This window comes from Thalassophryne amazonica, chromosome 12, assembly GCF_902500255.1.
Source record: "Thalassophryne amazonica chromosome 12, fThaAma1.1, whole genome shotgun sequence".
In the NCBI taxonomy this organism is placed as follows: Eukaryota; Metazoa; Chordata; class Actinopteri; order Batrachoidiformes; family Batrachoididae; genus Thalassophryne; species Thalassophryne amazonica.
Genome location: NC_047114.1, coordinates 53,060,774 through 53,087,411, shown reverse-complemented (window position 1 = coordinate 53,087,411; position 26,638 = coordinate 53,060,774). Strand labels below are relative to the sequence as shown.

At 42.6% G+C, this 26,638-nt stretch overlaps 1 protein-coding gene and 1 long non-coding RNA gene across 2 annotated transcripts in view; both read left to right on the top strand.

Moving 5' to 3' along the window:
* The window catches only part of astn1 (astrotactin 1), a 1,400,536-nt gene that overhangs the window by 1,360,575 nt on the left and 13,323 nt on the right, over window positions 1-26,638 (top strand). The window lies entirely within an intron of this gene.
* On the top strand, window positions 405-18,650 carry LOC117522023. Its single transcript, XR_004564117.1, has 3 exons — window positions 405-594; window positions 7,055-7,056; window positions 18,640-18,650. It is a non-coding gene; the product is annotated as an uncharacterized LOC117522023 (long non-coding RNA).

Genomic DNA, 26,638 nt, shown 5'->3' with positions numbered 1-26,638 from the left:
CAAAATACAGACTCAGTGCCTATGTAAAATTACAACAGTTGGCTCTGTGGAAAAGGAGTTGGACGACCAATATCTGCACCACATTTTGATGCCAGGCATGTTCTTCAGGCTATCTGTCTGTGGAACCTATGATGGACTGGTATCCCATCCTGGGGGAGGTGTAGGCTCTTATTCACTTCACACTACAGTATCCAGAGATAAACACCAGCCCAGTGGGTCTCTCATATGTGTGTGTGTATATATATATATATATCTATATTATATAGATATATATATATTCCAGAAACACAGAATGAGATGTTATTATTCTTGTGCAAGCACATCCGATTGGTAAACTTGTAGGTGAATGGTGGATGGTGGACTTGAAGAGGAGTTGATTTTACAGGTACAAAGGGAAATTTAATTTACTGGTACGCATCATCAGTAGTGTTCCTCTGGGTCATAGGGTGTTTCAGCCCTTAACACTATACACCCTCTCCAGAGGCGGCCAGCTGCAGGATGATAAGACCTGAGCTTGCGACCCAAGCCCAATTAGCCCTGAAAGTCACCTTGATGGCAGACCTCTCAGGGGACTATGCATGGCAGGGGCGTCCGGTTCAGCTGCCTCTGATGCGGCTTTGATGGCGGTGCGCAGGTTCTGGCCCCTGATTCCCAAGTCCCTCAGGAGTTTTGTGGTAGATATTCCCACGAAGCCTCTGCACCCAACCTCCACAGGGCGAACTTCAGCATTCCAGCCACGATGTTGTGCTTCCGCGGCCACCTCAAAATACCGCAGATGCTTCCGCTCGAATGCCTCCTCCTTGGAGTCCTCCCAGGGTACAGTGAGTTCGACTATGTATACCTTCTTTAGGGAAAGGGACCAGAGCACCAGGTCAGGCCTCAAGGTGGTAGTGGCGATTTCTGCGGGGAACACCAGCTGTTTACCAATGTCTGCCAGCATCTTCCAATCGCATGCTGGGCACAGCTGGCTTCTCTCTGTTGGTTTAGAGTTCCTCCTGGCAGCTGTGGCCCCTTCACGGACAAAGGCAGTTACCCATGAGGCATCAGATGTTGGCGGTGGCAGGGTGGTGATGCTGGATCATTTGCCATCCAGTGTGGAGGCAAGACTCTTCAAGACTTGGTTGTGGCACCAAGTATACCGTCCCTGGGTGAGACTGGCTTTACACCCTGTTAGTATGTGTTGGAGGGAGGCTGGCTTGGTGCACAGGACGCATGCAGGATCTTCGCCAAACCACTGGTGGAGATTGGTTGGAGTTGGAAGGACATCGTACGTGGCTCTGATGGCAAAGGTCAAGCTCTTTGCCTCCATGGCCCATACATCCCTCCAGCTCAACTTTCTTCTTTCGACACCTTCCCATCGTGTCCACTGACCCTGTTTTCCAAGGGCGACTGCCTTGGCCCATCTTGTAACCTCCTCCTGACGCCACACTTCCTTGACCACCATCTTCCTCCGTGCTGGCGCAGTGACACTTCTCCAGGCTGGGCGGCTAGTTGTTAACCCAAAGCCTCCTCTTCCTTGCTGAACGTTCCCCATGATGTCGGCATGCCTAAGAGCTGCTACCGCGTCTTCCACTGCTCTTGCTGGTGTCTACTTGTGCCCTGTTGCCAAGATTGGTGCATTTTCCCTAACCACTGGGTCTTTGGATTCATTCAAGGTCATCTGCAGTCATGTTTTTGCACACTTGAACTCCTCTGTAAGACTGGTAAGGGGCAACTTCAGGACACTGTCTCCATAGAGGCCTATGGTGGTCAGGCAGCGCGGAAGTCCAAGCCACTTCTTGACATGGATGGTAACTCTTCTCTCCAGCTTCTCCACTGTTGAGATGGGCACCTCGTAGACTGCCAGGGGCCACAGCACTCAGGGTAGTAGGCCAAACTGGAGGCACCAGGCCTTGAGTTTCCCAGGAAGATGGGTACTGTCGAGCGCCAGTAGGACTGCTTCGACGTTGTTGCACAGTTGCTTCACCTGGTCTTTATTTTTCAGGCTTGCATCATAGCGCCTTCCCAGGCTTTTGACTGGCTGCTCAGATACCGTGGGGATTGGATCATCTCCGATGAAGAACTGCAGATTAGCAAGCACTCCCTTCACCACTGAGATGCTGCGTGACTTGATTGCTTAATCTTCATCCGGGCCCAACTGATGTTCTCCTCAAGTTTTCTGAGTAACCTCCTGGTGCAAGGGACGGTGGTGGTCAGGGTGGTGATGTCATCCATGTAGGCTCTGAGAGGAGGGAGCTGCCGGCAAGATTCCAATCTTTGTCCCTCTATGACCCATTTTGAGGCTCGGATGATGACTTCCATCACCATGGTGAAAACCAGGGGAGATACGGTACACCCAGCCATGATGCCTATTTCCATGTGCTGCCATGAGGTGGTAAATTCAGGAGTTGAGAAGCAGAACTACAGGTCCTGAAAATAGTCTTTGATCAGGGTTGTGATGGTGTCCAGGATGTTGAAGAACTTGAATGCAGGCGTTTGCCAGATCCAAGAAGACTGCATGGAGATCCCTTTTCTCCAGCTTTGCCATTTGGATCTGGTGCCAGATCATACTGGCATGTTCTAGGCACACAGAGAAGCCCAATATTCCTGCCTTCTGAACAGATGTATCCACATACCCATTTCTGCACAGGTACTCGGCCATCCTTTGTGCAATGACTCCGAAGAAGAGCTTACCCTCCACATTAAGCAAGGCAATTGGGCAGAACTGACTGATGGTCGCTGCATCTTTCTCCTTTGGGATAAGGAACCCACCTGCCCTACGCCACTCTTTAGGAATAGACCTCTTTTGCCATACCATTCTCATGAAGCTCCAGAGAAACCTGCAGACATATGGTGCGTTCTTGTACACCTTGTATGGGACTCCGTTTGGCCCAGGAGCTGAAGCTGTTCTTGTCCTATGGACAATCTTCTCCACCTCCTTCCATGTTGGAGGACCGGTCTGGAATTGATGCTCTGGGGGGTCAATGGGTGGAATGTCTGGAGGGATGGCCAGGTGTTCATGCCGCTTTGGATCAGAGTGGGTTGCTCTCAGGTGCTCCTCTAGATCATTCTTTGTTGTTTTTAGATGTCCACTTTTCTCCTTGGTGAAGAGACTCTTTAGGAACTTGAAGGGATCTTTGTAGAACCGTGTTCTTGTTTGTTCTTTCTTCCTCCTTCATTTCCGTGAGTTCTCTGCTCTGCGGAGGGACGCCAGCCGTGTTTTGATGTCAGCTTGGAGAGTGCTTATGCCCTCCTTTTCCACTTCTGAGGCCTTCTTCCACAGCTTCCTGAGTTGTCTCAGCTCTTGAACGAGGCGCTTGATCTCTTGTTGCCTCCTGGAGATGGGTGGAGTGGGAGCCTGTTTAGCAACTTTCATCTCTAGTACTCCAAAATGTGTGCCGCATGGCGCACAGCAACGCCGTGATGAAGCCTCACAGGACATGTTCTGGCATGTCCAGGCACATCCACAATTTCTCGGATAATCACTCGATGGAAAAACCACCGACAGCTGTCTGAACGCCATCTCAAAGCTGTCCTGTGAGACCAAAACGGAGGTGGTTTTGTCTCGCTCCAATAGCGAATCCATTGTGACGCGCAAAGCCTCCGCTCGGCTTTCCATGACAAAATCTCTTGTTAAAAGTGAAATCTGCCGGAAAATGGTTGATGTCCAGCTCTTGTGATAAACAGAGAAATGGCACACGATGGTCACGGATCCAGACAGCCATCCATTTAGAAATGAAATGGTCGTTCAGCCTGTCGATGGTGGCTTTGGAGCACGGCGCACCCCACAGCCGGTGGGGGCCATCCTTAAAGCAACAGTAACACTCCTTATTCTCTACCAAGCCCGTAACATTTTCACCGAAAGCCAGATAAATTTTTCTAATGGTTTCCAGCTGCCAGTCTCTAACAGTTTCTGAAAAAATTCTGATGGAAAAAAAGCCCAAATCATTCCGCCATTTCCTGGCAATGAAACAACGACGAGGGGGCTGGACCACTCCTCACTCAAAGCCTGCTCACAGGCAAATGACGCAACTGACAGGCGTGGAAAAACTCACACATGCGCACAAGGGTTCAAGCTTGTCTGACGCAATCACACGTGATTCAAATCCATATGGTTTTTGAAAAAAAATAATAAGGTCAGATACTTTTCTAATAGACCTCGTATATATAAAGGTCTCTATATAGACATTTACTATGGAATATATATTCCAAGGAGTTAGTGAAACATACACCTGTGATTGCAATTATACACTAATATTAAGTAATATATTTCCTTTCTATTGCTACATGGCGTCTGAACTCAGGTGACCTTGAAAGGTCAAACTCAAGATCACAAATGTTTAACTCAAACATGGTGTGTCATGATGTCTGCTGGTTCTGGGGTTTTTATTAATTTCTGTGTCACACCTGTCCTCTGTGTGTGTGTGTGTGTGTGTGTGTGTGTGTGTGTGTGTGTGTGTGTGTGTGTGTGTGTGTGTGTGTGTGTGTGTGTGTGTGTGTGTGTGTGCGTGCGTGCGTGTGTGTGTGTCATGCCTGTTCTCTGTGTCTGCTGTCCATTTCACCTTCATGTTTGAGATTTAGGGCTTTCTGTGTTATCATAGATCTTGGGTTATTTCGAGCATCCATAGCTTCTCAGATTATTTTGTCATTGAGTTTTTTGTTATTTTGTAGTGTGTATTTTATCTGGTCTGTTCCTCACCTGTTCTTGTCGAGCTTTTCCCACTTGGCCTCTTGTTTCACGTCTGCCGTCCGCTCTGCTTCTTTCCCCATTTCACGCCTCTTGTTTTTGCTGTCATGTATTTTCAGCATGCGTTTCGTTTTTCTGATTGTTCTATTTTGTGTTCTTGCCAGTTTTTAATTTCTTTGTAAGTTTAGTTACGTGTTGTGAACCAGTCACTCACAGCGTGTGGGCGTGTCTCGGCTGTCAGCAGCATGAATGGTGATCGCGTGTGCCTTCGTCTTCTGTCTGTGTGAGTCTCGTGTGGGGTGCGCGTGCGGTGATTGCTTGCACTCCTGTTGTGTGTGTGTGTGTGTGTGTGTGTGTGTGTGTGTGTGTGTGTGTGTGTGTGTGTGTGTGTGTGTGTGTGTGTGTGTGTGTGTGTGTGTGAGATCGAGTGGTCTCATCGTCTGGGTTCTTACTGTCGGTTTGTCAGGGTAATTTGACAGTGAGGCAGGGTTATTTGCAGCCCAGTCTCATGTTTTTTTTTTCTTGCTCCCGTGACGAAATGAGTCAAATTTTCATGACGGGTTTTTTTTTAACTCACTATTACTAACCCTACTCCTACCCCCGACCCTAACCTTAACCATAACCTAATCCTATTCCTTCCCCCCACCCTAACCATAACCACCCCCCCGCTTCACTTTTAATTTTGCGCAGCCATCACGGAATAAATTAGAATGAATTCATGCTGCCGTGACAAAAATGCGCTTTTCTTCACAATATCACAAACCAATAGATGAATGTATATTTTGTGCTGCTGAATCACGACTTGCTGTGAGACTGGGTTGTTATTTGACAGCTGCAGGTTACCAGTTCAAATCCCACCACTGCCGCATTTCTCCATGCAATGTGGAGTTGTGTCAGGAAGGTCAATGGGCATAAAAAAACAACTGAGCCAATTCAAAATGCAGGTCCACCTTGGATCTGCTGTGGCAACCCCGAGTGGAAAAAACAATGGAGCTGAAGGGACTTACTCACAAACAATTAATTTGCGTAGGACATGTAGGTCAACACTTGTTCACTTAAGATTGCAACTAAAATATTAATTAACTAAATTAGAGATGTGAAGATGGGTTTTCATAAACTCTGAAGAATTAAAATTTGGACATTTAGAAATAATGTTGATGTTGGAAGGACTCCTAGTTCTAATAATAGTTCACAGATAGAGTGCCATAGAATGATCCTGACTGATTCCACATCGTGAGATTTGCAGTAATAGATTTTTTTTTCTTGCCTCCTATCAATGTGCATTTATTAGTTTGTGCATTAGCGCAGGTAATATCTTTGACTCAATAACTTATTTACTCACAGCTTGTTGTAAATTCAACATTTAATGGACGACACCCGATTTTGATTCAGATCTGGAAAATGGGGCACATTCAGGAAATTCTGAAAGGAGCTGATGATTGTGATTGGCGGTCTTGGCAAATTGTTTCACAGTAAATTATAAAATAAATATAAAAAGCAGATAACAGCACAGCATGAATACATATTTAAATTGAGACACAGAATGCTAAAAGGGTGTTTTGTGTGTACTGTTTTTATATAGCTTCATCCTGAATAATAAGCATTAATGGGAGATGGCATCATTCTTCCATGAATTTTCTAGACCTACTTGCTCCAGTGAAGGGTCAGGGGGTTGCTAGAGTCTATCCCAGCAGCCATAGGGCATGGGACAGGGTCACAGGAGACAGCATCGTAATGCAAAAGATACAACCAGGAACTCCTGATTGGTTATTCACTGGTTCAAGCAGCTCAGGATGAAAGCTGCTTATATGTGTGACATGTGACAGCATGGACAGTACTCCCTGGTCAGTCGTACCAGCAGCACATTGCACATCCTTGTGCAGGGATATGTCACGTCATGTCCAGGTGTGAATTAATTAGTGTAAGTAGCAAAATATCTGGTGAGCGTTCAAGGTAACCTTCTTTTTACATCTAAAGGACATCTGTTCATTTGCATCTTATATAAGATAGTGGCTGCAGGAATATGTCATCTAGGGATGTTTAGTTTGGCTCGGGCAGTCTGTTCATCTCCTGCAATGATCTTCAGTGCATATTTCTGGATGCTGTACAGAGCATTAAGGATTGTAACAGATGTGCCACTCCAGCAAAGTGATGCATATTCTGTCACACTACAGCATTAAGCTGTGGGGACACTTTGCCCTTACGATTTTGTTGACTGGGAACCTTCTTTATAGCAGCTGTTGTTCTCATTTTTAATATATGGTTGAACTTACTGACAGTTGCAGGTCCAGTGAGTTTAAGATGCTATTCCACCTTGCAATGCTGAAATTGAAGACAAAGACGAGCTAGCAAGTCTAACTGGAGAAGGTCTTGCTCTGCAGAAGAAAGAAGTCCTGTGTAGGCCCTGAGGCCCATTTCCCAAGATTCTGTAGTGTGAAGCAAATGAGAGTGTATGACTTCCCCTGGACAAAATGCCAGTCCATCACAAGGCTGGTACCCATTTACAGCTGAGTGGATGGGACGATGCAGATAAAGTGTCTTGTTGGAGGACACAAATAGGTAGCATGACCAGGAATCGACCTTGGTGTACATTTTGGCCTCGCAACTCATATGCCAGTCACCTACCTGCTCTGTTGCACTTTAGGATGGAAAATTGATCATTTAAGATGATTAATAAATTAATAAATATTTTTGAAAGATTATTGCTGCGACCCCTTGATGTATAGAGAAGGATTTTTTTTTTATAGAAAACAGATCTCTCATGTGCATTCTGTAAAACTGTAGCTGAAATTTCATGTCTTATTTTTAAGACAGTTGGCATCTTTTAAAGAGTAGTTTACAAGTGTTCTTTTATATATGAGTTTAAATCAATCAATCAATCAATCAATTTTTTTATATAGCGCCAAATCACAACAAACAGTTGCCCCAAGGCGCTTTATATTGTAAGGCAAGGCCATACAATAATTATGTAAAACCCCAACGGTCAAAACGACCCCCTGTGAGCAAGCACTTGGCTACAGTGGGAAGGAAAAACTCCCTTTTAACAGGAAGAAACCTCCAGCAGAACCAGGCTCAGGGAGCGGGACACTAACTTTTGCAACATTGCGTGATGATTTACCCTCTTTTAAGAGTTTGATAATCCTCTCCTTTGTTTCAATTGACATCTCTCATGTTGGAGCCATGATTCATGTCAGTCCACTTGGTGCAACAGCTCTCCAAGGTGTGATCACTCCTTTTTAGATGCAGACTAACAAGCAGATCTGATTTGATGCAGGTGTTAGTTTTGGGGATGAAAATTTACAGGGTGATTCCATAATTTATTCCTCAGAATTGAGTGAGTCCATATTTTTTTCCTCTGCTTGGTCTAAAAAAGTAACCGTTACTGACTGCCACAATCTTTTTTTTCTTGATTTCTTATAGTGTTTCTTAAAGCCAGAAAGTTGCCATTTGAAATGACTTTAGTTTTGTGTCATGTCTGTGATCTGCTTTTTTTCTACAAAATTAAACAACAGAATGAACATCCTCCGAGGCCGGTGATTCCATAATTTTTGCCATGGGTTGTATATATATATATATATATATATATATATATATATATATATATATATATTTATTTTACTTCATGGTCCATAGACTATGTTTTTTTCTGGATTGGTTTATATTATATAGGCAGTTTTATTTGCAGAATTTTAGGGTGGAATATCATGAACTCTCACGCGCAAAACCATGGGCCAGTGCTCCCACACTGTGGGACACTAACTTCTAAATTCTACTGGCCCTGTGGGGCAGTGGGGCAAATTGGTTTATATCAAGCCCTGAACAGGTGTACAAGGCATTGGAGGCAGCTCCGATTTTACATGTTTTGCATACGATTTGATTCCTGCTTCATGTGCAATTCGACCAAATTTGTACTATTTGTAAAGGGGCCCTAATATACAATACCTGCAACACATTCCAAAAAACAGTGGACGCATTTACCACTTCGTAATGTTGCCAGTCGTTCTCACATCACTTAAAAATGTTTTGGCATTGAGGATACAATGCAATGAAATATTTCAGGTGTTGTATTGTTCCACTGTTCCTGCAAAACACATCTTAAGGTGTGCAACAGTATGGGGTCGTTGCCGTTACATTTTTCATTTAAAAAATTCTCCATGCATTCTTTACTGGGGACAGGTCTGGACTGCAGGCAGGCCAGTCAAATATCCATACCCTTTTGTCCTGCACCCATGCCTTTATGATGTGTGCATAATGTGGTTTTGGATTGGCTTGTTGAAAAATGCATTGATGCTCTTCAAGTGTCACCTTCAAGGCAAAATATGTTGCTTTAAAATCACACTGTACATTTTTGCATTAATCCTGCCATCACAGAAGTGTAAATTAACTTTGCCAACGGCTCTGATACAATCCTGTATCATGATAGACCCTGGCTTTTGGACATGCTGCAGATAACATTGTGAATGGTTGTTTTCATCTGTGGTCTGGAGCACATGGCATCCATTCCCTCCCAAAAAGATTTGGACTACTGATTCATCTGACCACAATATACATTTCCACTTTCTGGTGGTACAACCCAGATGTTTCTGAAGTTGATGCTGCTTGTGGACAAGGTTAACATAAGGCTTCTTTTTCATACAGTGAAGTTTTAAGTGGCAATTATGAATGTAACTCCATACTGCTGTGCTTGACAAAGATTTCCCAAATAATCTCTTGCCCATGCAGTTATATCCGCTATTGATGAATGACAGTTCTTGATGCACTGCTGTCTGAGGGATTGAAGATCATGGGTGTTCAGCTTTGGCTTGCACCCTTGCTGTTTATGCAGTGAAAATCCTCCAGATTCCTTGAATTGTTTAAAGATATTATGCACTATAGAGAGAGAAATATGCAATTGCTTTCCAGTCTTTTGTTTTGGCATTCATTTCAATAATTTTCTCATGCATTTCTAGAAAGCCTTTGCCTGTCTTTGCTCCTTAAAGGCTCAGCCTTTTGTGGACATTACTTTTGTACTAAATCATAATTACAATCACCTGTTGGAAATATCTTTTTTTTTTTTTTTTACTCTTTTTTTGTATGTACCTCATTACTAGCCCTATATTGTCCCCACCCCAACTTTTGTGAGTGTGTTGCAGATATCCTGATCTTAGCTCAAAGATCAGTGTTATGTCCGATCAGTGCATTATTGAACACAATTCTCACCCTCATCCATCTGCAGGCCATTTCATAAGTGACACATTGATGGAGCTGATAGTCACAACTCCATTCAGTGCTTCCTTAGTCATCAGTGGCATCACAGTGCATTTCAGAATGCTTCAAAAGTAAATATATATATTCAACTTTGCTTCAAATATGCACTGTCTACGTTTGACACTTCCCTCAACAAGCACACATTGCTGTCAGCATTAGTTGTTGGCTTCAGGTTCTCCTCTGGCTTCAAACCATCCCTTATTGTGTCATTTTCACAATTAGCTTCACCCTTTTTAGTTTCTAATTCAAATTTTGGTTTATCCTATCCTATCTTCATCTACAACTTAGACTTTACTGGCAGTTGGCAACCTTGGCATTACCACGACTAATTGGACAGAAGTGTATACCACTGTCTTTTCATCTTACCAAGTAATATTACTGACACTTAGCAGTCAGAAGTAAAACATCATACTAATCACATCCCCCTTTTGTCAAAGTGAGTATGACTGAAATGCTGAACTAAGTGGAATTAATAATAGCCATATAACAAAAGTTCTGTTTACCTATTGTTAACATTAAAAATCAGCTTGCATTGTTGTTTTGTTTTTGTTTTTGTTATGTCTTGTTTTTTTGGGTTTTTTTTTTGTTTTTTGTTTTTTTTTGCTTAATGCTTTACAAAGTCATTCAGTTTTCAAGCACATACATTATGCTTGTATATGCATTAGATTGATGTTAATGTCCTTGCAGTGTGCCCTGTGCAAGTGTATTATTAAGAAAAAAATGTTAGATCAGGACTTGGTATTGACAGATACTCAATATTAAATGACTCAGGACATCCCTGTTGTCAGTAGACATAAAATATAATTATCGCATGAAGAAAATAGTAATGTCTTTTCTTTGTTTGGATGTTGTACAAATCAGTGTGCACGTTTATGTAAGCATGTATCCGCTCCTGTGTGCAGTCCAAACCACACAAACATTGAGGGTGACTTTCTGCTCCAGGAGAGCCCACATTGTATCTTAGAAACCATTTTTTCACTGCTATACATGGATGGTTTATGGTAACAACCATTGCTGTTTTGAACTTTGAAACCTTCTGCTTTGCTGAAAAAAGTAAGCATAACAAACCATATTTTTTCTTTATTTTAAACAAATAAATATTAACATTTTCTTAGACCACCAAATTATTAGGAAAAATATTGGGAGCATAAAGAGGTTTCAGAAAAATGCTAAAAATGAAAGTATGGCAGCACACTCGTACCAATGCAAGGATTCTTGCCTTTAGATGGCCTGTTGGAGAAAACTGACATCATTGATTTTGTTTTTGTTTTGTTTTTTTCCTGACCACAATATCAGAAAACAATACAGAACTGAGGCTGCCCAGTAACATACTCAACAAAAATATAAACGCAACACTTTTGGTTTTGCTCCCATTTTGTATGAGATGAACTCAAAGATCTAAAACTTTTTCCACATACACAATATCACCATTTCCCTCAAATATTGTTCACAAACCAGTCGAAATCTGTGATAGTGAGCACTTCTCCTTTGCTGAGATAATCCATCCCACCTCACAGGTGTGCCATACGAAGATGCTGATTAGACACCATGATTAGTGCACAGGTGTGCCTTAGACTGCCCACAATAAAAGGCCACTCTGAAAGGTGCAGTTTTGTTTTACTGGGGGGGGGATACCAGTCAGTATCTGGTGGGACCACCATTTGCCTCATGCAGTGCAACACATCTCCTTCGCATCATCCATGAAGAGAACACCTCTCCAACGTGCCAAACGCCAGCAAATGTGAGCATTTGCCCACTCAAGTCGGTTACGACGACGAACTGGAGTCAGGTCAAGACCCCGATGAGGACGACGAGCATGCAGATGAGCTTCCCTGAGATGGTTTCTGACAGTTTGTGCAGAAATTCTTTGGTTATGCAAACCGATTGTTCCAGCAGCTGTCCCAGTGGCTGGTCTCAGACGATCTTGGAGGTGAACATGCTGGATGTGGAGGTCCTGGGCTGGTGTGGTTACACATGGTCTGCAGTTGTGAGGCTGGTTGGATGTACTGCCAAATTCTCTGAAACGCCTTTGGAGATGGCTTATGGTAGAGAAATGAACATTCAATACACGAGCAACAGCTCTGGTTGACATTCCTGCTGTCAGCATGCCAATTGCACGCTCCCTCAAATCTTGCGACATCTGTGGCATTGTGCTGTGTGATAAAACTGCACCTTTCAGAGTGGCCTTTTATTGTGGGCAGTCTAAGGCACACCTGTGCACTAATCAATCAATCAATCAATCAATCAACTTTTTTCTTATATAGCGCCAAATCACAACAAACAGTTGCCCCAAGGCGCTCCATATTGTAAGGCAAGGCCATACAATAATTATGAAAAACCCCAACGGTCAAAACGACCCCCTATGAGCAAGCACTTGGCCACAGTGGGAAGGAAAAACTCCCTTTTAACAGGAAGAAACCTCCAGCAGAACCAGGCTCAGGGAGGGGCAGTCTTCTGCTGAGACTGGTTGGGGCTGAGGGAAAGAACCAGGAAAAAGACATGCCGTGAAGGGGGGCAAAGATCGATCACTAATGATTAAATGCAGAGTGATGCATACGGAGCAAAAAGAGAAAGAAACAGTGCATCATGGGAACCCCCCCACAGTCTATGTCTAAAGCAACATAACCAAGGGATGGTCCAGGGTCACCCGATCCAGCCCTAACTATAAGCCTTAGCGAAAATGAAAGTTTTAAGCCTAATCTTAAAAGTAGAGAGGGTATCTGTCTCCCTGATCTGAATTGGGAGCTGGTTCCACAGGAGAGGAGCCTGAAAGCTGAAGGCTCTGCCTCCCATTCTACTCTTACAAACCCTAGGAACTACAAGTAAGCCCGCAGTCTGAGAGCGAAGTGCTCTAATGGGGTAATATGATACTACGAGGTCCCTAAGATAAGATGGGACCTGATTATTCAAAACCTTATAAGTAAGAAGAAGAATTTTAAATTCTATTCTAGAATTAACAGGAAGCCAATGAAGAGAGGCCAACACGGGTGAGATATGCTCTCTCCTGCTAGTCCCCATCAGTACTCTAGCTGCAGCATTCTGAACCAACTGAAGGCTTTTTAGGGAACTTTTAGGACAACCTGATAATAATGAATTACAATAGTCCAGCCTAGAGGAAATAAATGCATGAATTAGTTTTTCAGCATCACTCTGAGACAAGACCTTTCTGATTTTAGAGATATTGCGTAAATGCAAAAAGGCAGTCCTACATATTTGTTTAATATGCGCTTTGAATGACATATCCTGATCAAAAATGACTCCAAGATTTCTCACAGTATTACTAGAGATCAGGGAAATGCCATCCAGAGTAACGATCTGGTTAGACACTATGCTTCTAAGATTTGTGGGGCCAAGTACAATAACTTCAGTTTTATCTGAGTTTAAAAGCAGGAAATTAGAGGTCATCCATGTCTTTATGTCTGTAAGACAATCCTGCAGTTTAGCTAATTGGTGTGTATCCTCTGGCTTCATGGGTAGATAAAGCTGGGTATCATCTGCGTAACAATGAAAATTTAAGCAATACCGTCTAATAATACTGCCTAAGGGAAGCATGTATAAAGTGAATAAAATTGGTCCTAGCACAGAACCTTGTGGAACTCCATAATTAACTTTAGTCTGTGAAGAAGATTCCCCATTTACATGAACAAACTGTAATCTATTAGACAAATATGATTCAAACCACCGCAGCGCAGTGCCTTTAATACCTATGACATGCTCTAATCTCTGTAATAAAATTTTATGGTCAACAGTATCAAAAGCAGCACTGAGGTCCAACAGAACAAGCACAGAGATAAGTCCACTGTCCGAAGCCATAAGAAGATCATTTGTAACCTTCACTAATGCTGTTTCTGTACTATGATGAATTCTAAAACCTGACTGAAACTCTTCAAATAGACCATTCCTCTGCAGGTGATCAGTTAGCTGTTTTACAACTACCCTCTCAAGAATCTTTGAGAGAAAAGGAAGGTTGGAGATTGGCCTATAATTAGCTAAGATAGCTGGGTCAAGTGATGGCTTTTTAAGTAATGGTTTAATTACTGCCACCTTAAAGGCCTGTGGTACATAACCAACTAACAAAGATAGATTGATCATATTTAAGATTGAAGCATTAAATAATGGTAGGACTTCCTTGAGCAGCCTGGCAGGAATGGGGTCTAATAAACATGTTGATGGTTTGGATGAAGTAACTAATGAAAATAACTCAGACAGAACAATCGGAGAGAAAGAGTCTAACCAAATACCGGCATCACTGAAAGCAGCCAAAGATAACGATACATCTTTGGGATGGTTATGAGTAATTCTTTCTCTAATAGTCAAAATTTTGTTAGCAAAGAAAGTCATGAAGTCATTACTAGTTAAAGTTAATGGAATACTCAGCTCAATAGAGCTCTGACTCTTTGTCAGCCTGGCTACAGTGCTGAAAAGAAACCTGGGGTTGTTCTTATTTTCTTCAATTAGTGATGAGTAGAAAGATGTCCTAGCTTTACGGAGGGCTTTTTTATAGAGCAACAAACTCTTTTTCCAGGCTAAGTGAAGATCTTCTAAATTAGTGAGACGCCATTTCCTCTCCAACTTACGGGTTATCTGCTTTAAGCTACGAGTTTGTGAGTTATACCACGGAGTCAGACACTTCTGATTTAAAGCTCTCTTTTTCAGAGGAGCTACAGCATCCAAAGTTGTCTTCAATGAGGATGTAAAACTATTGACGAGATACTCTAACTCCCTTACAGAGTTTAGGTAGCTACTCTGCTCTGTGTTGGTATATGACATTAGAGAACATAAAGAAGGAATCATATCCTTAAACCTAGTTACAGCGCTTTCTGAAAGACTTCTAGTGTAATGAAACTTATTCCCCACTGCAGGGTAGTCCATCAGGGTAAATGTAAATGTTATTAAAAAAATGATCAGACAGAAGGGAGTTTTCAGGGAATACTGTTAAGTCTTCTATTTCCATACCATAAGTCAGAACAAGATCTAAAATATGATTAAAGTGGTGGGTGGACTCATTTACTTTTTGAGCAAAGCCGATAGAGTCTAATAATAGATTAAATGCAGTGTTGAGGCTGTCATTCTCAGCATCTGTGTGGATGTTAAAATCGCCCACTATAATTATCTTATCTGAGCTAAGCACTAAGTCAGACAAAAGGTCTGAAAATTCACAGAGAAACTCACAGTAACGACCAGGTGGACGATAGATAATAACAAATAAAACTGGTTTTTGGGACTTCCAATTTGGATGGAGAAGACTAAGAGACAAGCTTTCAAATGAATTAAAGCTCTGTCTAGGTTTTTGATTAATTAATAAGCTGGAATGGAAGATTGCTGCTAATCCTCCGCCCCGGCCCGTGCTACGAGCATTCTGACAGTTAGTGTGACTCGGGGGTGTTGACTCATTTAAACTAACATATTCATCCTGCTGTAACCAGGTTTCTGTTAGGAAGAATAAATCAATACGTTGATCAATTATTATATCATTTACCAACAGGGACTTAGAAGAGAGAGACCTCATGTTTAATAGACCACATTTAACTGTTTTAGTCTGTGGTGCAATTGAAGGTGCTATATTATTTTTTCTTTTTGAATTTTTTTGCTTAAATAGATTTTTGCTGGTTATTGGTGGTCTGGGAGCAGGCACCGTCTCTACGGGGATGGGGTAATGAGGGGATGGCAGGGGGAGAGAAGCTGCAGAGAGGTGTATAAGACCACAGCTCTGCCTCCTGGTCCCAACGCTAGACAGTCACAGTTTGGAGGATCCAAAAAAATTGGCCAGATTTCTAGAAATGAGAGCTGCTCCCTCTAAAGTGGGATGGATGCCGTCTCTCCTAACAAGACCAGGTTTTCCCCAGAAGCTTTGCCAATTATCAATGAAGCCCACCTCATTTTTTGGACACCACTCAGACAGCCAGCAATTCAAGGAGAACATGCGGCTAAACATGTCACTCCCGGTCTGATTGGGGAGGGGCCCAGAGAAAACAACAGAGTCCGACATTGTTTTTGCAAAGTTACACACCGATTTAATGTTAATTTTAGTGACCTCCTGATTGGCGTAACCGAGTGTCATTACTGCCGACGTGAATTACAATCTTACCAAATTTACGCTTAGCCTTAGCCAGCAATTTCAAATGTCCTTCGATGTCACCTGCTCTGGCCCCCGGAAGACAATTGACAATGGTTGCTGGTGTCGCTAACTTCACATTTCTCAAAACAGAGTCGCCAATAACCAGAGTTTGATCCTCGGCGAGTGTATCGTCGAGTGGGGAAAAACGGTTAGAGATGTGAACGGGTTGACGGTGTACACGGGGCTTCTGTTTAGGGCTACGCTTCCTCCTCACAGTCACCCAGTCAGCCTGCTTTCCCGACTGCACGGGATCTGCCAGGGGGGAACTAACGGCGGCTAAGCTACCTTGGTCCGCACCGACTACAGGGGCCTGGCTAGCTGTAGAATTTTCCACGGTGCGGAGCCGAGCCTCCAATTCGCCCAGCCTGGCCTCCAAAGCTACGAATAAGCTGCACTTATTACAAGTACCGTTACTGCTAAAGGAGGCCGAGGAATAACTAAACATTTCACACCCAGAGCAGAAAAGTACGGGAGAGACAGGAGAAGCCGCCATGCTAAATCGGCTAAGAGCTAGTAGCTGCGCTAAGCTAGCGGATTCCTAAAAACACACAAAGTGAATAATGTGCAAATAATCCAGAGGTGATTCAGCAGGAGTGCCCCAATCAAGGCACCAAACAGGCCATGAAGCAGCACAGGCAACGCACGACAACGGTGCTAAAATAAAATAAAAATAAAAAAAATAAAAAAATAAAAACGAAAGCGTTAGCAAGCTAGTTAGCTTGCCAACGCTAATGAAAGTTAGCTAATAAAAGTGCTCCGTCGCGATGTTTCGACCGTTAGAGGTCTTCCTTAGGCGTTGGAGCACAGTAAAAAAGTAAAAAAAAGGTAAAAAAGTAAAAAAGTCTTGAAAAAGACTGTTAGTTCAAGTCCAAAGCAGCAGGTAGCAGTCTCTGTGTAAACAGTCCCAACAGAGAGCCAAAATTCTGATGCAATCTCACTCCGAAGACCATCAAGCATTTGGTGTCTAATCAGCATCTTGATATGGCACACCTGTGAGGTGGGATGGATTATCTCAGCAAAGGAGAAGTGCTCACTATCACAGATTTAAACTGGTTTGTGAACAATATTTGAGGGAAATGGTGATATTGTGTATGTGGAAAAAGTTTTAGATCTTTGAGTTCATCTCATACAAAATGGGAGCAAAACCAAAAGTGTTGCGTTTATATTTTTGTTGAGTGTAGTTTATTACGTTTTAGCAAAACTAGCCACATGTGCACATACCAATCAAAATACACTCAAATTCCAAAAATAATCCAATGCTATACGCACAGGACCTACCACACAAACAACTCTCTGCTACAGGTGTAATCATGCAGATTTCACAAAGGATATACAAGGTCTGTCCAAAAAGTATCGGACCTTTTTATTTTTTGCAAAAACCATATGGATTTGAATCACGTGTGATTGCATCAGCCAAGCTTGAACCTTCGTGCGCATGCGTGAGTTTTTTCACGCCTGTCGATTGTATCATTCGCCTGTGAGCAGGCTTTGTGTGAGCAGTGGTCCACTCCTCTCGTCGGATTTTATTGCGAATAAATGTCTGAACGATTTGGAGATTTGCTGCATCAAATTTTTCCAGAAACTGTGAGACACCTCCAGCTGGACACCATTCGGAAAATTTAGATGGCTTTCAGCGACGATTTTATGGGGATTACACAGATTAAGGAGTGCTCCAGCCGGTTTAAAGACCGCCCACAGCATCTGAGAGCGCGGCGCACTCCGAGCGCCGATCGACAGGCTGAAACCCCACTGAAACAACCATATCATTTCCAACGTGAAGGCTTTGTTGATCCGGGACGTCGTCTGACTTTCACAAAAAAGGCAGAAGACGTGGACATCAGCACTTTTTTGGCACATTCTACTGTTACAGGAGTTTTTTTTCATGGAAAGAGAAGCGGAGGATTGCGCCACCGTGCCGCTCATGGTGCGGGACAAAACCACCTCCGTGTTGGTCTCACAGGACGGCTTTCAGGTGGCTTTCAGACAGCTTCTGGTTGCTTTTCAGTCGTGTGAGTATCCCAGAAATTGTGCATGAGCTGGACATGCCCCAACATGTCCTGTGAGGCTTCATCACAGCGTTGCTTTGCGCCATGCGGCTCCGTCCTGACGCGCGGAATTCCTCCGCACGTCTGTCTCAATGTGCCGAAAAAGTGCTGAAGTCCAGGTCTTCCGCAATTCCTGTGCTAGTCAGACAACATACCGGATCAAGACAGCATCCAGTTTAGAAATGAACGGCACATTCCACTGTTGTCATGGAAAGAGGAGCGGAGGAATTCCGTGCGTCACGGTGGAGCCGCATGGCGCAAAGCAACGCCGTGATGAAGCCTCACAGGACATGTTGGGGCATGTCCAGCTCATGCACAATTTCTCGGATACTCACATGACTGAAAAGCAACCAGAAGCCGTCTGAAAGCCACCTGAAAGCCGTCCTGTGAGACCAACACGGAGGTGGTTTTGTCCAGCGCCATGAGCGGAACAGTGGCGCAATCCTCCGCTTCTCTTTCCATGAAAAAAACTCCTGTAACAGCGGAATGTGCCAAAAAAGTGCTGATGTCCACGCCTTCTGCCTTTTTTTGTGAAAGTCAGACGATGTCTCGGATCAACAAAGCCTTCACGTTGGAAATTATCTGGTTGTTTCAGCGGGGTTTTAGCCTGTCGATCGGCGCTCGGAGTGCGCCGCGCTCTCAGACGCTGTGGGCGGTCTTTAAACTGGCTGGAGCACTCCTTAATCTGTGTAATCCCCATAAAATCGTCGCTGAAAGCCATCTAAATTTTCCAAATGGTGTCCACCTGGAGGTCTCTCACAGTTTCTGGAAAAATTTGATGCAGCAAATCTCCAAATCATTCAGACATTTATTCGCAATAAAAATCCAACGAGAGGGGTGGACCACTGCTCACACAAAGCCTGCTCACAGGCAACAGACAGGCGTGAAAAAACTCACGCATGCGCACGAAGATTCAAGCTTGGCTGATGCAATCACACGTGATTCAAATCCATATGGTTTTTGCAAAAAATAAAAAGGTCCGATACTTTTTGGACAGACCTCCTATGAAGTTTTTCCTTTTTTCTCAGGAAAGCTGGTTTGAAAAAGTGTCTATGCATTGATATTGCTCACTTAATCAAGCATGATTAGTGTCTCCTCACTTTTGGAAGACTGAACACAACTTCATTCATTCATTTTTTAAAGTCATTTATTTCAATTAAGCATCACAAGGGGTTGGAGCCTACCCCACTGGTCACTGGAAGAGACGCAAGGTACACCAGTCTGTTGCAGACCCAATACATGTAGACAGTGGGGGGCACAGTTCCGATAATCCGATAACAGATAATTATCGAAGATAATGTTTTCATTATCGGATTATCTTTTTAGATAACTTTAAAAACCATTATCGGACTAACTGTCCGATAACTTTTAGACCGGTAACATAGGAAACAAAGATGAACAGTGACAAACACTTTTAAAATTTGAAATTAGTTGAGCACCTGCCTGTTAAAAGTTTCCTAACAGATGCATAGTTCTACTCTCTGCAAACAGAAGAGAGCTGCTTCCATAAGAAACCACTATCCTCTGTAGGCAAAAGAGAACTGATCTCACAAAAAAAAAAAAATAATAATTTCCTTTAACACCATACTGATACACTGGCAATATCACCCAAGTCATCCAGAGGCATACATTTTTAACTTATGGTTCAAATTTTAACAAAATTAATTTTGGACAAGTTATTTAAAATTACTGTCATGTCTGATGTTTTATAAAGTGAAAATATCAGATATATGTTTTAGTTTTAAAGTAATGTGCTAATTTTATGGTTTTAGTGAGCACATGCTGTGCCCAGTAGTGCATTATGGGTAGGATAGTCTAATCTCAGTATGTTCACGACAGGACAAATGCATTTCAGACACTCTGTTCAGGCTCTACGGACAGCAGCATTAAACTCTAGTGCCTAAAACTCTCGTGAATATATTCTCTGGGATTATAGATGTTGTTATTGTGTTTGCGTTTGTTAAATTCCACGCATCTTAAATGTAGCAGACACGGATTATCTGGAATTTTGTTTTGGCAAGTTTCCATGGTCTCTACTGCCATCTACTGGCCAGTAGTGTTCATGGCAGTATTCGCCTTAAGTACTAAGCGTCTGGGCACCAGTAGATGGCAGTGTTCTCTTATTTTGACCCTGGTTATATCAGATGGTTGTCAAATCAACTTTTTGGCTTTGAAAATGGCTTTTTTTTGGTTTTGTTTTTTTTTACAAACTAAGTTTAAAAACAAAACAAAAAAATAACATTATAAGACAGCTCTGTGGTGTTTGCACAGGCACAGTGCGAGCGGTTGGACGCTTGGAGCCCCTCAGCAGCAAGATACACTCACGACGGCCGACCAGAATAATATCAAACAGGTTTGATTTTCATTTGACCATACGATCGGCGATCAGGAGGTGGTCGTGAGATGTTAAATGCAGCTTGTTACTCCATGTACACTACACGATGCAGAACGCGTGATTAATCTGAAACTTGGTCCAAAAAATTCTCGCACGAATGAAAAATCATCTGAAAAAGGGCCAAAACTTGCACAGTGTAAAGCCAACATTTATGTGTCAAGACAAAATTGAGTGCACGTTTTACAACATCATCAAACATACGCATGGCACAATATTGTTGGGAAGGTGTCGTAGCATGGACCCACAACAGGGGGCGCGAATGAACGGACAATGAGTAAGCCAAAAAGTAACAATTTAATGTTGTGATAATACACAACTAAATGTACAGAAATTTGCACAGTCAATAAACACCAGGTGACGTGTGGGCAGGCTCGAAGATAGAAGACCCCTGACGAGAGAGAAGCCGCGTCCCACACGGCTTCCACCACCAACAGTCTGAAGAACACCGGAGCCGCCAAGTCCCGAGTCCCCAGGTGGCCTCTGTCTTCGGCTGTCGACCCTGGTACTGCTGGCAGAAAGCAGAGATGTATGAGTGTGAGTCCGCACACTCAGTAATCCACAGTCCAAACACAGTTAGGAGGGAGCACCTCCACCTCCAATCACACACTCGTACAGCTCCTGGTTCAACCACTTATCTGGGTTGGGATGTGAGGCGAAGCCGTCGCTGTCACACCAAACGCCAATCCCTCAGACAAGGAAACACTCCAGGAAAACGGCTGCAATAGAAGTTCAGGTTATTACACACAAAGTGTTAGTCAGCAGAGAAATTACCTTTGTAATGGTAGTCAATTTCTCGGCAGGGAGGTGGAGTTGCAGTCCGGCTTAAGTAGTGATGTAGATGAGTGACAGCTGGTGTGATGAGTGACAGCTGTCACTTCCTCTGGGTCTGGCGCCCTCTCGTGCTTGGAGCCCGCACTCCAAGCAGGGCGCCCTCTGGTGGTAGTGGGCCAGCAGTACCTCCTCTTCAGCGGCCCACATAACAAATATAATAAAATGAGCGCACATTCTCTCCACATGCAAAACATTTTGTGATGACACTTCCAGGGCTCCATAAAAATGCCTGTTTTTCCAAATAAAAAATGGAATATTTTACAAAAACACATTTATATTTAAACACCAACACACGACACACCTCACATTAACTAGAAGCTATTGTGGTGTTAAAACTCAAATTCAGTTTAGTAGTGGTTGCAAATGTACCAGAGACAGTATTGGAAGTTATCGGTTATCTGTAACGTCCGATACATTTTTGGGTGGTTTATCGTTTTATCTTTATCAAAGATAACTTTTCAGTTATCTGATTATCTGTTATCGAAGTTAATTTTTTTTTGGTTATCTGTGCCCACCACTGCATGTAGACAGAGAAACTAATTCACCTCATACAACTACTGTCAGTTTAAAGTTTCTTTCTTTCTTTCTTATCAGAGTTTAAAAGTAGGAAGTTTCTAGACATCCAGCTTTTTACTGATGCAAGGCAACCTTCTAAGGATTTTATGTGAATGAGATTACCAGCAGCTATCGGCATGTATAACTGAGTATCAACAGCATAGCAGTGAAAGGTAATCCCAAAATGCCACAATATTTGCCCAAGGGATGCTATATAAAGCGAGAAAAGCAGGGGGCCTAAGACAGACCCAAATTTCATGTCACTATGGTTAGAAGTAGTGTTACTGTACAAAACTCAGTGAGAACAACTGGTCAAGTATGACATCAACCATGCAAGGGCACTCCCATTCATCCCAAAATGATTTTCCACCCTATCAAGTAGAATATGGTGATCCATGGTATGAAATGCAGCACTGAGATCTAACAGCACTAGAACCGTAGTGGTGTCCGAATCCATTGTAAGCAGAAGATCATTCACCACTTTAGTGAGAGCCCTCTCTGTGGAATGATATTTTCGAAAAGCAGACTGCAGTGGCTGAAAGAGATTGTTCTCAGGAAGGTAGTCCACGAGCTACCATGACACCACTTTTTCCAGAATTTTAGAGCAAAATGATCATTTTGATATTGGCTGATGGTTTTTCAATACACTAGGGTCAAGATTAGGTTTCTTAAGTAATGGTTTAATCACTGCAGATTTGAAACATTTCGGAACACATCCAGAAGTTAAAGAAATATTAATAATTTCCAGCACAGTCGGCCCAAGAGTGGGCCACAGGTCCTTAAACAGTTTTGTTGGTATAGGATCGAAGCAGGTTGTGCTTTTGTTGATGTTATGAGTTTCGTCAGCATGCCTAGTGAGATACTCTCAAATTCTGTAAATCTAGGTAATACCTCAGTAATGGCACCCACCTCAATAGCAGGGTGTCGTGGCTGGGTTGAGGCATGCTGGGATATGTTTAACCTAATGTCTTCTATTTTCTTCTCAAAGTAATCCAGGAAATTTGTGCTGTAAAAGGAGATCAAACTACAGGTGGTTGTCCATGAATAAGTGTTGCCACCATGTCGAACAAGAACTTTGAGTTATGCTTGTTTTTGTTGATCAGATCAAAGTAATAGGTCCGCTTTGTAGCCAGTAATGCACGCTTATAGTCTAAGATAGCATCATGCCACGCAAGGTGGAATACTTCTAATTTTGAACGATGCCATTTCCGTTCTTGACATCTAGCCTTATGCTTGAGGTCACGCAGGTAATCATTGAACCAAGGTGACTGTGTTTTGGGGGAGCACGGTTTTAACACAGGTGGCACAGTCATGTTGAGTACAGTTTTGAGCACTGAGTTAAAACTATCAACAAGACTGTCTACTGATTGGGTTTTGCCAAAAGTGAACCTAAGACATCAGGCAGTCTGGCTTCGAGTTCAGTCTTAGTTGAGGAGTTGAGGCATCACCGTAGTGATATATAAGGTTGTTGTTGTACTAAACATGGCAGCGAAACTGTAAACTTAATAAGTGAGTGATCAGAGACAACTGATGTAAGAGGCATGGTGTCAATACTCGTGACAGCAATACCACGTGCGAGAACCAAATTCAGGGTATTTTCACTAATGTGCGTTGAGTCCCGAATGAATTGCCGAATTCCTAATGCATCCATAATTTCCATAAATGATTTGCAGAGGGGATCAGAAGGTTTATTTATATGAACGTTCAAGTCACCAATGATCAGAATGTTATCTGCACTAGTTGACAAGTTAGAGATGAACTCACCAAATTCATCTAAGAATTCACAATATTGGCCAGGAGACCTATATACAGTGACAAAGTAATATATCTGATTTTTATTCTTCTGACCTTGGCAATGCGTAATATCCTGAGCAGAGAATCAGATGCTCAAACGAGTTATATTTGTGACCCCCAACAGCTAATAATCTAAACCTAGATTTATAAATAAGAGCAACACCCCCGCCTTGTTTTGCATCACGAGGGACATGACTAAATGTATATGCTGGTGGGCAGGCCTCATTTAAGGGGAGGACAGATGCACATTTAAGCCAGGTTTCACATAACCCAATCATATCTAAGTGATGATCAATAATTATATCATTGATCAACAATGATTTTGAGACTAGTGATCTTATGTTAATGAGACCCAGATTAAGGACCTCAGTGGGGTTGACAGTTGAACTGTTTGGGTTTAGGGTGTTTCCAGAGTAGCATATATAAGATGCCTAGAAGTAGCTTTAGGTTTGAGACATTCCACATGCGTTGTAGGTAGCAGACACTAAATCTTTGATATCGCTGGAACAACCATTGGGCCATCCTCAATTTCAACAACATCCAATGTAGTAATAGGTTTTAAGTTTCCAAAGCATATCCCTCTATGATTTTTATGGACACATCTACGGACGCAGGCCACAGTCTCAACTTTTTGAATATCCCTCCCTGGCAGATAAACTGCACTATCACCATAGTGGATTTTCTGCACTAATTTCCCCGCTAAGCTAATGGATTCCACACCCACATTTGTCATAAGCCTTGCAGGGTCTCTAATCACCTCCTCCGTGGCCTGCTGTAAATTTCTAATGTTACCCTCCCTGTAGAGCTCTATCTGTGTTCTCAGACAAGATGCCAGCACCTTCCCCAGTAGGGTGGAGGACGTCCAGCATCAGCAAGCCATGGCGAACACGAACATGTGTGCATTTGACTCTGTGATCATGAGAATTTCTGGTTTCATTATTTTTTCAACGGTGTGCTTCAGAAACTTCAACCATAGTTTTAGTGAGAAATTGAATCACTGGCTCACTTCAGTTGTGAGCATTTCATCAGTGGTGGACACAGTTCAGCTTATCTGATAACAGATAATTATCAAAGCTAATGTTTTTGCTAGCGGATTAGATTTTCAGATACGTTTTAAAGCCATCATCAGACCAATTATCTTCCGATAAATTTAGCTTTAATAACTTTCAGTCCGATAACTTTTTTTGCTGGTAAAGTGAGCAAAGTTTAACAGTCAAAAAAATTTGTAAACCCTAAAATCAAACATTTTAGTCTGTCTGTTGTGTGTTTGTGGCAGACTGGCTGCCTGTCGCTTGCTGATGATATCATCATTAAGCTCAAAATGTGATTGGCCTTTCGACGCAGGGAGCATTGTGGGTAGTGTAGTTCAGGTTCACTTTGGACGTTACAGTGAGTGTTATCGTCCACTCGACACAAAAACAAAATGGACTAATTTTAACATTTTTTATTTTATTTTTTGTGACTGATGGTATAATGTAATCGCCAAGACTCAGTGGGGGACAGGAGCGCTCACAGCGAAGCTGCGTATAGAGGGACTTTTCTTCACCGTTTAGACACTGTTTTGGATTTTTTTTAAAAAGAATGCTTTATGTGGATTACTTCTTCAGATGAATCCCACTGAAACTAACAGGTAAGAATTTATATTTACTATGTGTCTTTTACTCTGCCAATCAATGCATTAATAGAAGTATTTTGGTTAAGCTGAAGCTTTTTACTTCTAATACTGTGTTTTACTGCTTTTGAAAGATGATGACAGTGTTTGGGGTTTTATTTTTTTATTCATTCATTTTTCATGTGTTCTTATGCGTTTGTGATCCATGAATTTACCCAGCAGTGAAAAGTGAAAGAGAAACTGCTTTATCAGAAGCCGACAGTGTAATCTGATGTGGCCATGTCCAAATCAATACTAAAAGTTATCGGTTATCAATTATCTGTAATAAAGAGAATTTTTTAACAGTTTATTGGTTTAACGTCATAAAAGTTATCAGATTAATGGTTATCAAAGCTAACTTTTTGGTTAGCTGTACCCACCTTTGCATCTCATATACTTGAATCATTGCTCAGGGATCCAACAAGTGCTTGTTGGTCTTTCTCTTTGGTCTCCTGAATCCTGCTTTGTCACATGTGACACAGTTGGCATTGGGTGTGAAAGATTTTGAAACACTTTATGATAAAATGTGTTGTTACTCAAAAAAAATATAAACGCAACACTTTTGGTTTTGCTCCCATTTTGTATGAGATGAACTCAAAGATCTAAAACTTTTTCCACATACACAATATCACCATTTCCCTCAAATATTGTTCACAAACCAGTCTAAATCTGTGATAGTGAGCACTTCTCCTTTGCTGAGATAATCCATCCCACCTCACAGGTGTGCCATACCAAGATGCTGATTAGACACCATGATTAGTGCACAGGTGTGCCTTAGACTGTCCACAATAAAAGGCCACGCTGAAAGGTGCAGTTTTGTTTTATTGGGGGGGATACCAGTCAGTATCTGGTGTGACCACCATTTGCCTCATGCAGTGCAACACATCTCCTTCGCATAGAGTTGATCAGGTTGTCAATTGTGGCCTGTGGAATGTTGGTCCACTCCTCTTCAATGGCTGTGCGAAGTTGCTGGATATTGGCAGGAACTGGTACACGCTGTCGTATACGCCGGTCCAGAGCATCCCAAACATGCTCAATGGGTGACATGTCCGGTGAGTATGCTGGCCATGCAAGAACTGGGACATTTTCAGCTTCCAAGAATTGTGTACAGATCCTTGCAACATGGGGCCGTGCATTATCCTGCTGCAACATGAGGTGATGTTCCTGGATGTATGGCACAACAACGGGCCTCAGGATCTCGTCACGGTATCTCTGTGCATTCAAAATGCCATCAATAAAATGCACCTGTGTTCTTCATCCATAACAGACGCCTGCCCATACCATAACCCCACCGCCACCATGGGCCACTCGATCCACAACATTGACATCAGAAAAC